Here is a 13,950-nt window from a genome sequence, read left to right on the forward strand (position 1 = left end):
CTGAACTCTTTCGTACTAAAAAAAGGAGAAGAGTCCTTATTTTTATTGTCCTATCTTTCTATTACATTTTCTACTTCAGCTAAGCTGACTAAGGAATAGTTTACAATAGAACACAGAGGAGATGACTCTGGTGATCTGAGTCCACGATATTTCACCCTAAAATCTGTACGGACCTTGAAATCACCAAGTTTGGTGTCTCCCATCTCCAGTCCCACCCACAACTTGATAGATGAAGACGATCGTTTCTGTAAAGGAGAAGGACTTACCTCAGGTAATGTAACACCACTTCCTACTCCCAAGTCAGCTGCCTTTCCACCACATTGTTGTGCTTTTCCATCTTATCATGGTTAAAACTTTGTTTTAATGCCAAAAAGGGCACCTTTAAATTATTTTTTAATTTAATTTTCTAGTTAAATTTCAGTTCTTTCATCACCATTTATCCGCTCTGTACCCCCTTCCACCTCCACCCCCCCCACCTGCCATCACCACTCTTGTCCATGCCCACGAGTCCTCTCTCTTTTACAAAGGGCACCTTTTCAATTAGCTACCGAGTGGGAATGAGCACTGAAGACTGGCTGGGACACCAGTGAAAAGCAGGCGTTCAATGCAATGGCCAGGGAGAGTCGTTTGGAGACCTGGAAAGCTAGTTTTTCTTCTCTCTCCGACTTACACTCCGAGTTTGACAAGTCATTTCATCTTTCCAGACCTCGGTGTCCTCTACAAAGCAGGACCTTGTCGTTGCTTTCCCAGCGGGATTCCTCAGAGCTCCAGAAGCTGCATGGGCACCGCGGGCCTGCAGGACTTGGGCAGGGGCTGAAATGCCGAAACAGGGAAAGGGGGGTCGGGCTCGGGCCCTCACTCTGCTTCTTCCCGAGCAGTTCCACTCGCATTGACTTGATGTATTTGCTTTCCACGTGAGTTGTTCTTACAGAAACAAGGTTCCGTGGACCAACCTTCTCCAGGTTTCCTTTGGGCCACGTGCTCTTCTGCCTCTCTGATTGCAGATGTTCTTAGAGCCTCACTTCGATGGACTCAAATTTATATGCTGTCGGGCTCTCTGGAGTTCCTATACATTAAGGTGCACATTGAGATAATTACCATTCTGGAATTCTAAACACTTAAATTCAAGTCAATCCTTATAGCCCCCTTTAAACCAACTGCCTCACTGCAGACATGGTCACTCAATATATTTTATGGAATGCCAATAAAACAGGAAACTCGATCCTGCCGTTTGCCCAATTAGATAGTACGGACGGGTTAGAGCCAGAGCCTCAGCCTTCACTCTGCTGGCTGGGTCTTGCGTCTCTTCACGGAGGGTCACACTCTGGTTGTCGGGCCAGGCACTCGGGCTGACCGCACACCTCCCTTCCCCCTGGCTCTGGAGGGTGACCCAATAGACCACCTCGCAGTCCCTTGCTTTGTGGAGAGAACACTGTTTCTCTGCTCTGTTTACCGTGTTTACTGATCATTAAAAGAAACAATAGACCAAACACTACTTACTAACAACTGCAGAGTCTGGGAGGGAGGAGATCAGTGTCGGAACCCAGGATTAAGGAAGCCAACGTCACAGGAGGTCCCAGGGGACCAGAGAGACGGCTTCTTCAGGGCACACTCTGAAAAAGAGCCTGGTCTTCTGTGGGACCGAGGACTCTGTAAAGTCAGAATGACCTTCCGAGAAAGCCCTCAGAGATGGTGTGACGGCACCTCCTTATTGGATACGCGGAAAACCTAAAGCCCAGAGAAGGACACCTCTAGCCACAGCCACTCACAGTGAACATTTCATCTCTCAGTTTATGTTTGTGAGTCCTCAGGCCTCTCTGAGCAGGGACTGGGCGCTTAACTGGGGTAATGGACAAGAAGCATTTCCTTAAGGAGCAGAGGGTGAGGGGATTCGGTTTTTCCACCGTGGGCCTTTGCTCAAGAGGCAGAAGCCAGTGCTCCGTGAGTCAGGCCCAGACCACATTCATCACAGTGTGAGACTCGGCCCCACACCGGACCAGGGCCTTGGGAGAGCATCCAGTGTATATAGGAACGTCCTCCCTGTCTCCCTGGGTTCTCGGCCTGCACCAGTCTGTGCCTGTCGTTAAGTTTATCTTGAGTTGAAAGTACCACCACACCCAAACACTCAGTCCTTGGACCACCTCTGTACAGAGTGTTTCTGTTGTGTTTACTGCTGCTGGAGCACCCTGCCTGTCTGGGGTTGACAGTCTGTGGTGCTTCCGATAGGGGCAGGGAGCCCACACATACCATTTACTTCCGTAAATAGTCATTCAATTAATGAGCGTCCACCGAGAAAAGAAGGTTCATTTCCAGCCTGCCAGGCTACAGGCTTTGGTGACAGGAACATGCAGATTGCGCAAGAGCTGAAATAAAGCCATCGTAGCCTATTGCACAGCCTCGAGAGGGGTACTGTTCCTGCCTTCTCCATCAGTGGCTGGGCGTGATTTGCCCTTGAAGCCAACATGCCACCCCTAAACTGACAATTTCATTTCCCTCCCAGCCCGCCCTCTGCCCCAAAGATGTGCTGAAACGGCACGTTTCATCTGACAAGGCGGCGGGATAATAGGTGAGTTCCACCCATCCATCAGCGACACCCGTCACAGACACTCGCGGTGCCTTTTGTCTGCTGGCTTTCCTGAGGATGCAGGCTGGGGACCTGGGGCATTTACACTGCCTTTGTGCGTGTGTGCTTTTCAAATCAGCCCTCTTGTTTACTTTCTTGCCTTCACTCAGGCTGTTTACTACCTTTGGAGGGGCCAGGCCACTAAGTCAACACGCATTAAGACCCAACATCAAAATGTCATAATGCGAATGAGCAGAATTCGGAAAGGCCAGGGACATTGGCTGCTCTGTTGGGTCCTGTTTAGTCTGAGGGTAATGAAGAGCTCACAGATGACCTGATTTCATTAAACTAGGTCAGATTCAGCTGAAAAGCAGCGATGACTCTCACCCAGTTATCCAGCGAGCCCTCCCTCCCTCCACCCCCACCCCCACCTCGGGGCCTGAATGCTTTCTGGGAATTGACTCTGAGTTTTGTCAATACAGTAGCTAAACCTCCATGGAATAATCGGACCTTCCCCCGTGGCTTCTGTCTGTGCAGTGGCGAGGCCAGGCATGGGGGAGCAGGGAAGGAAGGATCGGAGAATCTGAAGTCGCCTTTCGGGGGACTCATCGCCGGCCGTGAGATTCAGTTGTAGCAGATTTCTCTCGAGCCAAACATTCTGAGTCCCAGCATCTTATCTGAGGCTGTATTGACGGAAGCAGCTGAAGCGGCTCAGAGAGGAGTTACCATGCAAACAAGGCTTTCAATGTGCGCAGTCTCCGCAGACACACAGGCCCTCTGCAGCGTCAGAAATGTCACTGTGGGGAGCAGGAGAGGGACCGGCTGCGGCTGCAGGCGGGAAGCATTGGTGTCTGCGGGGCTGTTGGGGGCCGCGGGGCTGTCCCTCTTCTCTGAGCTCTGGAGGGAAAGGCTGGGTCGAGGGGAGGCACTCTGGGCAGGCAGGATCCAGCTCATCCACAGAGAAGAAAATGTTTCTAACGGTTAGAACTGGACATGGATCGGATGGGTACCAGATGAGATTACTTAAATACTGGACTTTATTAGGCATCTCCTGTGTCTCCGGCCGTATGTGAGGCCCTTCCTCTACCTTCTATAACATCTTGATTGAAGGTGAGAGACGAGGAAACTGTGGTTTAGAAACGTTAAGCGACACGTGGGAACCAAAGCAAATGTATGGCAGAACTAGGATTTGAACCCAGGTCATTCTGTGCTCCTGCTCTTTCTGCCACCCCGCAGCCATCTTTGTTCAAAGGCAGGAGGGCTGTGCCTTCCTGGGATCCTCCAGGGGGATTCACGCGTGGCTGGTGGCTGGACGAGACATTTTCCTCAGTGCACTTCCTCAAGGGAAATGGTGAGGCTTCAGAATTGAAAAGTTCAGACTCTTTATTCCCAAAGAATCCGAGGAGAAGACCTTTGAAAGAAAATAGCAATTGGTGGAGCACCGTCTCCTTCACGTCCTGCTTGTCCAAACCTTCTCAACTTCCAGCTCCATCTCCTTTGGGAGCTTCTCTGGCCACCTCAAGCCCAAGGAGTCTCGTGCCTGGAGTACCCACAGTGCCGACTGGGCATATTTCTCCTGGGTGCTGAGCTGGCTCTGCACCCTCGTCTCCCTGGATGAGGTCTGGTCTCTTCAGGACTGGCCCAAGTGACCAACATCTGAGTCCTACCCAGCAGCAGGTAGTCTGTGGACACATAGTTGATTTCTGGGGCCACCACTCCACTCCGACAGAGAAGGAGGAATAAATGTTTCCTAAACAGAGCTTAGCATCTGGAGACACAGGACGCCTTGTAGCTCTAGCTCAATTCTAGCTCTAGCTCTGGTTCTAGCTCTAGTTCTAGTTCTAGCTCCAGTTCTGGTTCTAGTTCTAGCTATAGTTCAATCTAGTTCTAGCTCTAGTCCTGGATCTAGCTCCAATTCTAGTTCTAGTTCTAGCTCCAGCTCTAGCTCTAGCTCTGGTTCTAGCTCTAGCTCTGGTTCTAGCTCTAGCTCTGGTTCTAGCTCTAGCTCTAGTTTAATCTCTGCTTCTGCCTGGAAACCTGTTACATCACTTTTTCTGGACTTTCCTTTCTTCTTCTCTATAACGAAGATAGTAGCACACATCTTACAGAGTTTTGGTTAGGATCATGTGAGGTCCTGCATGTAAAGAGGCTCAGTGGGCTGTGAAGTGCTGGGTAGATGTGCAAAATACCCTTAAGCTGCAGAAACCAACTTGAGCAAACTTAAGGAAAACAGGGGAAATGATCTGAACGAAGTGGCTTGGCGCTCGCTCTCCGGAGCCTCAGGTAGGGCTGGAATCCAGGACTGTGAGTCCCCCCGAGACCCAGGCAACACTTTCTTTCCTTTCCCCCTGCTTTCCCCTGCATGTCTGTTTCTTTCTCGTATTCTGTTTGCCAGGCTGCATGGCGTAGAAGAGAGCTACCCCACAGCTCCTGACTTTACATGTCCCAGAGCCCCGTCACAGCAGGAGACCCATCCAGCTCCCTCTGTTTTTTCTGTCCATTCCAAATTCTTGAGATGAGACCTGTTTTGGCCCAATTTGGTCAGGTTATTATGACCTGTTCCAGTCCAAGCACCTATGGCCAGCGGGGTGGGGTTACCTTGTACAGGCAAGATGTGTGGACGGGGTGGGTTTATGTGGAGAGAGTTCCTGGCAGTTCCTGGGCCGGGTAAGCATCTCAAAAGTATCCACCATACGTGCTCTGATGATCTAATACCGTAACATAAAACACCCCACAATTCAGAGGCTTAAATTCACCATCTATTATGATTTCCGAGTCTCTGGGTCAGGAATTCTGACATGACACAGAGCAATGATATGTTTTTGCTACATGATATCTGGGGCCGGTAGCTGGTGCAGGCTGTTGGCTGGCAGGTCTCAGTTCCTCTCCATGTGGACTGCTCCATGTGGGCGCTTGGGCTTCCTCACAGCATGGTGGTCGGGCTCCAAGGGTGAGCATCCCAAGAAAGAGACAGGCTGAAGTTACACCACCTTTTTACTGGGTCCTGAGAGTCACACAGCATCACTTCTGCACCTTGTAGCCCATAGCATTTGTCAGAAGCATCACTCAGCCTGACTCATGTTCAAAGAGAAAGGAGACTAAACTCAATCTTTTGATGAGAGGCAAGATTCTAGAAAAATATGTGGGACTAGAAATATTGCTGTGGCATTTGGGGGGAAATACAATCTGTCACAATATTTCTATTATTATTATTGTATTGTAATACAGCTTTATAAGTAAGAAGCTGAAAGACCACCTGATAGGGTTGTAGGCTTAAAACAGGTTCCCCAAGTGATTTTGGTTCATGTTGCCCCTCGGCCAAAAGAAATACCTAAAGTTCTGTCAATTTGGTTGTTATATCCCCAAGAGATAATTCTTTTTCTCTTAACAAATTAGTAGCCATTTGAAATAATAATACTCATAAAAGAAAAGGTGCTATTTTAATTTCATTCTTAAATGACTACAACTAACAGAGCCTGTTGGGTAGTGAAAAGCCTCTTAGATGTTGGGATCTGATTGACACCACCTCTTCATTTCCTGTTCCACATTGATTTTCACACAGCGCATGCTTGTTATCACTAAAATCACCTGAAACCCAGCTTTGCAAGGATATGATGTCATTGAAAAGAATGTAGCTCAATCTAATGTTGAAACACTGAACCACCCCGAGCTCAGGGTCTGATGGATGTCAGGTATTGCTCCACAATACAAAACACTCTTCAGTGTTCTCATATGGTTTCTGTGGGCGTCTGGGTTCTTCAGCACACGCTTTGAGAATCATGGGCTTAAACATAGTAGATCAGGAATTAGGAGTTGATTGACACGCCAAAGTACAGTTACTTAACAGAAACCCAGCTTTCCAACGAGGGCATTCAGACTTCAGACTCTTAGGACACCTTGAACTTGGGTAATTCTGTGTCCTGAGTGGCTTAGCTGATTTGACCAAATCAATGCATTTTAAGGAGCCTCTTTCTTTCATATCTAAGAGATGAGAAGCAACAGTCTCCTCCCTTTCGCTCAGGGATTGTGAGATATGAGTTACATATTGTCTTTTTTTTTTCTTTAGTGATTTCAGAGAGAGAGGAAGGGAGAGGGAGAGAGAGTTAGAGACATCGATGAGAGAGAACGTAGACTGGCTGCCTCCTGCATGCCTCCCACTGGGGATCAGGCCCACAACCTGGGCATGTGTCCTGACCAGGAATCGAACTGGTGACCTCTTGGTGCATGGGTCGATGCTCAACCACTGAGCCACATGGGCTGGGCTACACATTGTCTTTAAGACATTGACATTCGCCTGGAAATGGTCATACGTAGAGACGAAAGCATGACATAATATGACAGGGCACGTCTGTGCGGTGGGGGTCCCCGAGCTAACGCTCACTGACAGCCCACTTTCATCTGGAGCTGAGGCCCTGCTTCCTCCAGGGCCCCACGTGCTGCCCAGTGCAGGGGGACTAGTACATGACCTGTCAGACACTGAAATGAACCCACCTCACCTCTAAACCACAATAGTTCCTGAAACTCCTACTGTTAAATGAACCTAGAACATGGACATATTCTCCAAAGCAAGTTATTATTTATTTCAGAACATTATATATGACCCCAATAAGGTCATTTCCTAGCTCTTAGTTCCTTTAAATAGAGTACCGAGGATGTCAAAGTCATTGTTTTCTTCTAAAGTTACTTAAATTTGAAACGAAAGAGAACGTATACAGTTAACTAGAGAGTGGATCACTTCTCTGAACTTGAAAAAAAAATATGGCCCAATTTCTCTCTCCTCTCTCTCTCTCTCTCTCTCTCTCATAATTCTCAGCCAAGACAACAGGCATCATGTGACTAGACGGAGAAATTGGGCCAGTTAAAAATAGAAGGCGCACTCCACCAAGTTCATTAGAAAGTTGAAGTTTCATTGTTGATTGCTAATAATTTATCTCTGCCTGCCACATGTGTGCGGGAACAGGGCCACAGACAATTGCTGATTCTGAGAGCGGGGCTCCCCGCCGCCCCGTCCTCTGGCTGTGTTTCCTCCCCTGGCTGAGCAGCCTCCCCAGATGAGCTCACCTGGGCCCTGCTCATATGCTCTCCGGGCGCAGGAACTGTCTTCTGGTTGTGGAAAAGCCCGGGTTAGCTTCTCTTCGCTCGCCCCTGAGATGCTCCGCATCAGCTTTTCTGAACGGGAAATGAAGGCCCCGGCTTCATACATCAACCTACCACTGGAACCTGGCACTTGCTGAATTCTAAAGGGTCTCACTGGCCTCGTGTGCGTGGCTGAAAGGTGTCCGGGGGGCGTGGCCACCGTGAAACCCGGTTTTATAAATGGAACCAAGTCCACCCACTACTCGTCCCTGTCACCAGCGTGACCGTACCCACTGTGTGCCAGGCCATACATTAGTCTCTGGATGTGGATGGGCCCATGACATGGCTTTCAGGCCTCCAGGGTCCACAGCAGAGGGTCTGGGCCGGGCCGGGCCTCACTCCCTCCAAGGATGGGCATATTCTCCACACGATTTGCTAGGCGTTTTGTTGAACTGGCTGTTCTTAAGCTCCTTATACAGATGCGCATACTGAGGCCCTGAAAGGTGACTTGGAGCCCTCGCCTTTTAGGGTGGGTGGTGTGTCATTCATTGGGGTCCCCTCTCCTGATTGGCATTCTCGGCCTGAGCGCTTCCTGGGGAGCGAGCTGGGGTTTGGGGTGGGTAAGTGGAGGCACAGCCGATGTTCTTCCTGGTGGTAAATAGTGGCAGTGGGGTTCGAATGGGGATGCTCACACCCCTGGTTTCTCTCTGGGTTGGGGCCAACTGAGAAGCAGACACTAGAGTGGGCTGATGGAGGTTCAAGTCTCAGCCTTATGGCTGCGGTCGGCTTGGGGGCGCGGCCGGGCCCTGTGGCTGGCGTCGGGCTTCCTAACACTGCCCGGCGGGCTGGGCCCTGACCTGCAGCATTCAGGGTCACCGAGTGGAAGATGCCGTGGAACATGGGCAGATCACCGCTGGCCAGGCTGGCCCAGGGAAGGGGGGTCCCTGCATCTTGCCCCCTCAGGGTTCCCTAAGGGAGAGGGGCAGGGCTCTCCTCACAGGTCCCCAGGAGGGGCCGGCTGTCCCTTGTTTCTCCTTCAGTTTGCCCTAAGCAGGGGCCCCGTGGCATGTGCCTCACAGCCCTGGCACCCCACGGGGCCCACGGCACACGGGTGCTGGGACCGTGTGTATCGAATGACTCTCGGGACTGAGTCCAGCCGTGGAGCAGGCTCAGATCGCGAGTGTTCACGAAGAGAGGCTTCCTCAGTGTTGTCAGGGCCGTGGAAGGCTGGGCACCGGCCCCCACACGACAGGTGAGACATTTGTCAGAGAGCAGCCGGCCCCATCTGCTCTTCAAGTGCAGGGTCAAGCTCAGCGAGCCCGGGTGTCAGTGGGCACACCCACCTCCTCCCACCTGGTGCGACTTCTCTGAGGCTGCTCTGAGCTTGAGCGGGAGGCTGGCAGGGGGACTGGAGGCTTGCAGGGGGATTGCTCACCTGGGAAGTGCTCAGACACCTGCCAGCCACCAGCTGCCCCCACTGCCTGGAAGTTCAGCCAGGCCAGTCTGCTCTTTGATGTCTGGGAAGGGGTGTTCTGTACAGTTTTCTTTTTTTAAAATTTTACCTGCTGGGGTAGAGAACCGAAGCTTGGGATATCACCAGATTCTGAGATCTGTCTCTTATTTTTCCTTTTACTGCTCTTTCTAGGTTCTTCTTCTCTGCCCATTCCTAAAATCCAAGGCTTTTGCTGCCAAATGACTCCTCCTGTAAGTGGGCCCACCCCACTCTCTCCCTCTGCACCCTTCCCTCCCTCTCCTTCCCTCCCCGTTTCTTCCATAGACCGCAGGAGGAAACAGAACCCTGTGCCGGAGGAGGAGACGATCTCAGGTGTCTGGTCTGAGCTCTGCATTTTACAGGTGGGGAACTGAGGCCCAGGGCAGAAAAAAGATTTCCTGGACATTTTAGGTTCAAAATGAATTTGTAGAAACCCCATTTCTGCGTAGCGAGGAAGAAGCATTTCATGAGCCACAGTGTCTCGTGTGTGAGGCAGCATCCTGGCACGGTCCTAGTCAGGTTGTGGGACGCGTGGCCCATCCCCCGTGGAAGGGCTGGAGGGCTGCTTCACTTGTCAGATAGGGGCATTTGCGTGTCTATGTCACAGGCTTGTCCCCGGTGTGGAGAGACAGCACATGGAAAAGAGAAGCATCATACTTGGTATGCTGTGCATCATAAACGTATCCATTCATGGATACCGGCAGCAGCACCTGGTGGCCAGGGTGTGGGTTCTAGAGCCAGATCGCCCGGTTCTGACCCCAGCTCTTCAATTTACAAGCTGTGTGGCCTTGGGCAAGTTATTTGACCACTTTGAGACTCAAACTTTCTGCCTATAAAAGGAAGATAATAATCATACTACTCCATAGAGTTGACATGAGGATAAAACGAGGAATAAGTGAACTGAGGACCAAGAACTGTGCATGACACGTGGGTGCTCAATAAATGTTAGCTGCGCCCGGCCGGTGTGGCTCAGTGGTGGAGCGTCGACCCAGGCGCCAAGAGGTCGCCGGTTTGATTCCTGGTCAGGGCACATGCCCTGGTTGTGGGCCAAATCCCCAGTGGGGGCGTTCAGGAGGTGGCCAATTGATGTTCTTTCTCATTGATGTTTCTATCTCTCTCCCTCTCACTTCCTCGCTCTCCAAAATCAATAAAGAAAAAAAATTAAAATAAATATTAGCTGCTATAACGATCATCGCCATGGGCGCAGCGTGATTGCTCTTGTAACTGCTGCTCCATCTTCCCGATTCTCAGGGCCCTGGGTGATGCAGAAGTCAGAGTGCCTATAGGAAGTTAGGATTAATGCATAATTCTGCCTGCTTCCCAGCACTGGGGAGACCCAGGGGCGATATTGAACAACTATTTTTTTTTTTTCTAGAATGCTGAAAGTAAGATTCCTGCATGGTAGGAGAAATGGGAGCTTGTGCTCCCTTCAAGGACTCCGTGTCTCAGGACAGCACTGAATTCTGGGTACATAAATAAGTGTGCACGAAGACAGTGCGCCTCCTTCCTAGGACGTCGACCTGTTCCCTCCCCTTGTTCATTCAGTGCTCCCAGAACACCTTCTCTGTGGAAGGTTCCACACAGGCTCTGCTGACCCAGCCATGTATGAGCTATGGCCTTTGTCCAAAGACAAAGACAGACATAATAAGTCCATGTTTTCAGAACAGTGTGTTGGGTACAGTGAGTTCACAGCGTGCGGCAAAGGGGGTGCTGTGACTACTTTTGGGGAGTTTTGTTGGAGAAGTCTTCAGAGAAGGAAAAACCTTGGCCCTGGGTCCTGCAAGAGAAATGAGTGGGGCAGCCCCAGACAGGTGAGCGAAGGACATTCCTGGAGGGAGGAACACCTTCTCTATTCCTGCCGATGGCGTCGTGCGACAAGGACATCATGGCTGTGAAATAACACGTGAGAAATGGCACTGGCAGGCCCACCAGGGTGCGTCTGAATTCACAGAAGTCTCTGACGCCTGCTTCAGGTGCCACCAGACTGAGCCAATTCTGCTAGAAGACCTCTGGCTGAGGAGAAACCGGTCGAGAGGACCTCTCTGTCTTTGAGACGCAGATCGAGTGGAGAAAAGGTGATTTTCGTCTTCACCTCATCTTCTGTGAATGTCAAGGAACGGCCAGACCCCGACCTCCCACCCCGACCCCGACCTCCCACCCCGACCCCCACCCATTCAAATCCAAATTGGAGAGCAAAACTTCCACCTGCAAAGCTTGGAATCAAACGGCCCCCGTCGGTTTGCACCCTCATAGCTATTCCCACAGCACAGTCACACCAGGTGTGGTCTCAGTTGTCCTGGGATCAGGAACTGTATCGAAGGCTGAGGGCCCACCAGGGACCTGCACAAAGGCAGAGCCTGGGCCCGGAGGAAGCAAACAGCCACCACGCCAGGCATGTGCGATCCCAGGAGAAAGGAAGGCAGGATTCAGTGGAGGCTCGGGAGGGGAGGAGAAAGCAGAGCCCTAGGGACGTGTGTCCCTGTGGGTTCTGTCAGAGGCTCGCCCCAATCCGGTGACTTTGGGGCTGTGCCCCGTGGCTCAGCGTACACCGAGGGCTTCAGCCTGGTGCTGCCCAAGGACGGGGACCGGGAGTCATGGAGACCTGGGCTAGACGTGTAGCGGTGGCTCCAGTCACCCGTGTGACTGCACATACGACTTACTTATGTCTATTTCCTTACTGGTAAAATGAGGCTGATAAGACTTAGCTCTGAAAGTAATGTGGATTACACAGTGTAACGACAGTCAAGATGCAGGCCTGGTGTTGGCCATGTAGCACAGAGCAGGTGGTCAGCAGATGTTAATACGTCCAACAACAGGTGTTTCTGGAACACCTGCTAAGAGACTTCCATACTGGACTGATGGTCCCTGACAATCATGTCTAACCTTAAGTCATTCATTCACTCAGCAGACATTTACTTGAGATGAACTATATGCCAACCGCTGAGATATGTCTTGCAGATGAAGACAAGAACAAGATGGGTAAGTGTTCTCGCGCAGCTCACGCACCGTATACTCTCTACGGCATTGTCAATAAGGCTGAAATATTGAAAACCTGAAGGCCAGCACGAGGGGAATGGTTAAGTAGATGGTGATTATGTAGGAGCATTGCAATAATAATAATAATTTTTTTTTTATTAATGAATTATTTATTTATTTTTTTGTTACAGATATTTTACCTTTTTACCCCATTGGCACCCCCCACCCCACCCCACCTCCGCCCCGTCCCCGGCTTAGTTGTCCATGTCCATTGGTCATGCATACATGCATATAAGTTCTGTGGTTTATCTCTTCCCACCCCCCCCCCACCTCTCCCACCCCCTCTTCTGAGGGATGTCAGTCTGTGCCCTACTTCCATGTGTCTGGGTCTACTGTATTCCTCAGACTGTTATGTTCATTATATTCCGTATATAAGTGAGATCATGTGGTATTTGTCTTTTTCTGCTTGGCTTCTTTCACTTAGGATAATACTTTCCAGGTCCCTCCATGTCGTCTCAAAGGATAAGAGATCTTTCTTTCTTACAGCTGCATAGTACTCCATTGTGTATATGTACCACAGCTTTTTTATCCATTCGTCTACTGGTGGACACTTGGGCTGTTTCCAGATCTTAGCTATTGTAAATAGTGCTGCTATGAACATGGGGTTACATATATTCTTCCTGATTGGTGTTTCAGGCTTCTTAGGGTATATTCCCAGCAGTGGGATCACTGGGTCAAATGGCAGTTCAATTTTTAATTTTTCGAGGAAACACCATATTGTTTTCCACAGTGGCTGCACCAGTTTGCATTCCCACCAGCAGTGTACTAGAGTCCCCTTTTCTCCACACCCTCGCCAGCACTTGTTTTTTAAAAATATGGAACGCTTCACGAATTTGCGTGTCATCCTTGCGCAGGGGCCATGCTAATCTTCTCTGTATCGTTCCAATTTTAGTATATGTGCTGCCGAAGCGAGCACTAATAATAATTTTTAATCCTCACCCGAGGATGTGCTTGAGAGAGGAAGGGAGAGTGAGAGAGAGAGAGAAGGAGAAACATCGACGTGAGAGAGAAACATCGATTGGTATACCCCCCAACTAGGGATCAAACCTGCAACCCAGGTATATGCCCTGATTGGAAATCGAACCGGCAACCTTTCGGCGCACAGGACGATGCTCAACCAACTGAGCCACATTGGTCGCGCTGCAGGAGCATTATTAAGAGTGACACTGACAAGTGTTTATGATGTAATAGTGCCCACTTTGTGCAAGTCTGTCAATGACCAACAGTCATTGTGACAGCTCCCAGGACGAGGGTGTTGGGTGACACATTTTCATGGCAGGGGAGTCTGCAGTCAGGAGCCCACCAGCAACGAGGATGAGCGGGTGGACGCAGACCGAGGCAGTGTCGAGAACGTGAAAACAGCGGTCCTGAGGTTGCCGTGGATGCTTCTGTTTTAAAGTTCTGGTTAATGTCGTCAAGGCGTCCCCTGTCATTGTATGATGAATTTGCCTCGGGGAAAACCAGCAGGAAGCCTGGGTGTGGCTCCTGAGCCCTCCGTCTGCACCGCCCGGCTCCCCTTGCCTGCTCCGCGGGCTCAGCAATGGAGGAATGAAGCCGAGGCCAGTGGCTCCCAGCCTGGAGCCTCCAGACCAGTCAACGTTCCTTTTTGTTTTTATTTTTATTTTTTCCTTTATTGATTTTAGAGAGAGAGGAAGAGAGAAGGAGAGAGAGAGAAACATCAATGAGAGAGAACATTAATTGGACACCTTTTGCATGCTCGCTACTGGAGATCAGGCCCACAACCTGGGCATGTGCCCTGACCCAGAATCGGACTGGCGACCTC

The 13,950-nt window shown here is 50.4% G+C and overlaps 1 non-coding gene across 1 annotated transcript; it reads right to left on the bottom strand.

Moving 5' to 3' along the window:
• Positions 1 to 12,976: 12,976 nt before the first annotated feature.
• Positions 12,977 to 13,083, bottom strand: LOC118631336. Its single transcript, XR_004959807.1, has one exon. It is a non-coding gene; the product is annotated as a U6 spliceosomal RNA (small nuclear RNA).
• Positions 13,084 to 13,950: the final 867 nt, after the last annotated feature.

This window comes from Molossus molossus, unplaced genomic scaffold (genome assembly GCF_014108415.1).
Source record: "Molossus molossus isolate mMolMol1 unplaced genomic scaffold, mMolMol1.p scaffold_m16_p_15, whole genome shotgun sequence".
Lineage (NCBI taxonomy): Eukaryota > Metazoa > Chordata > Mammalia > Chiroptera > Molossidae > Molossus > Molossus molossus.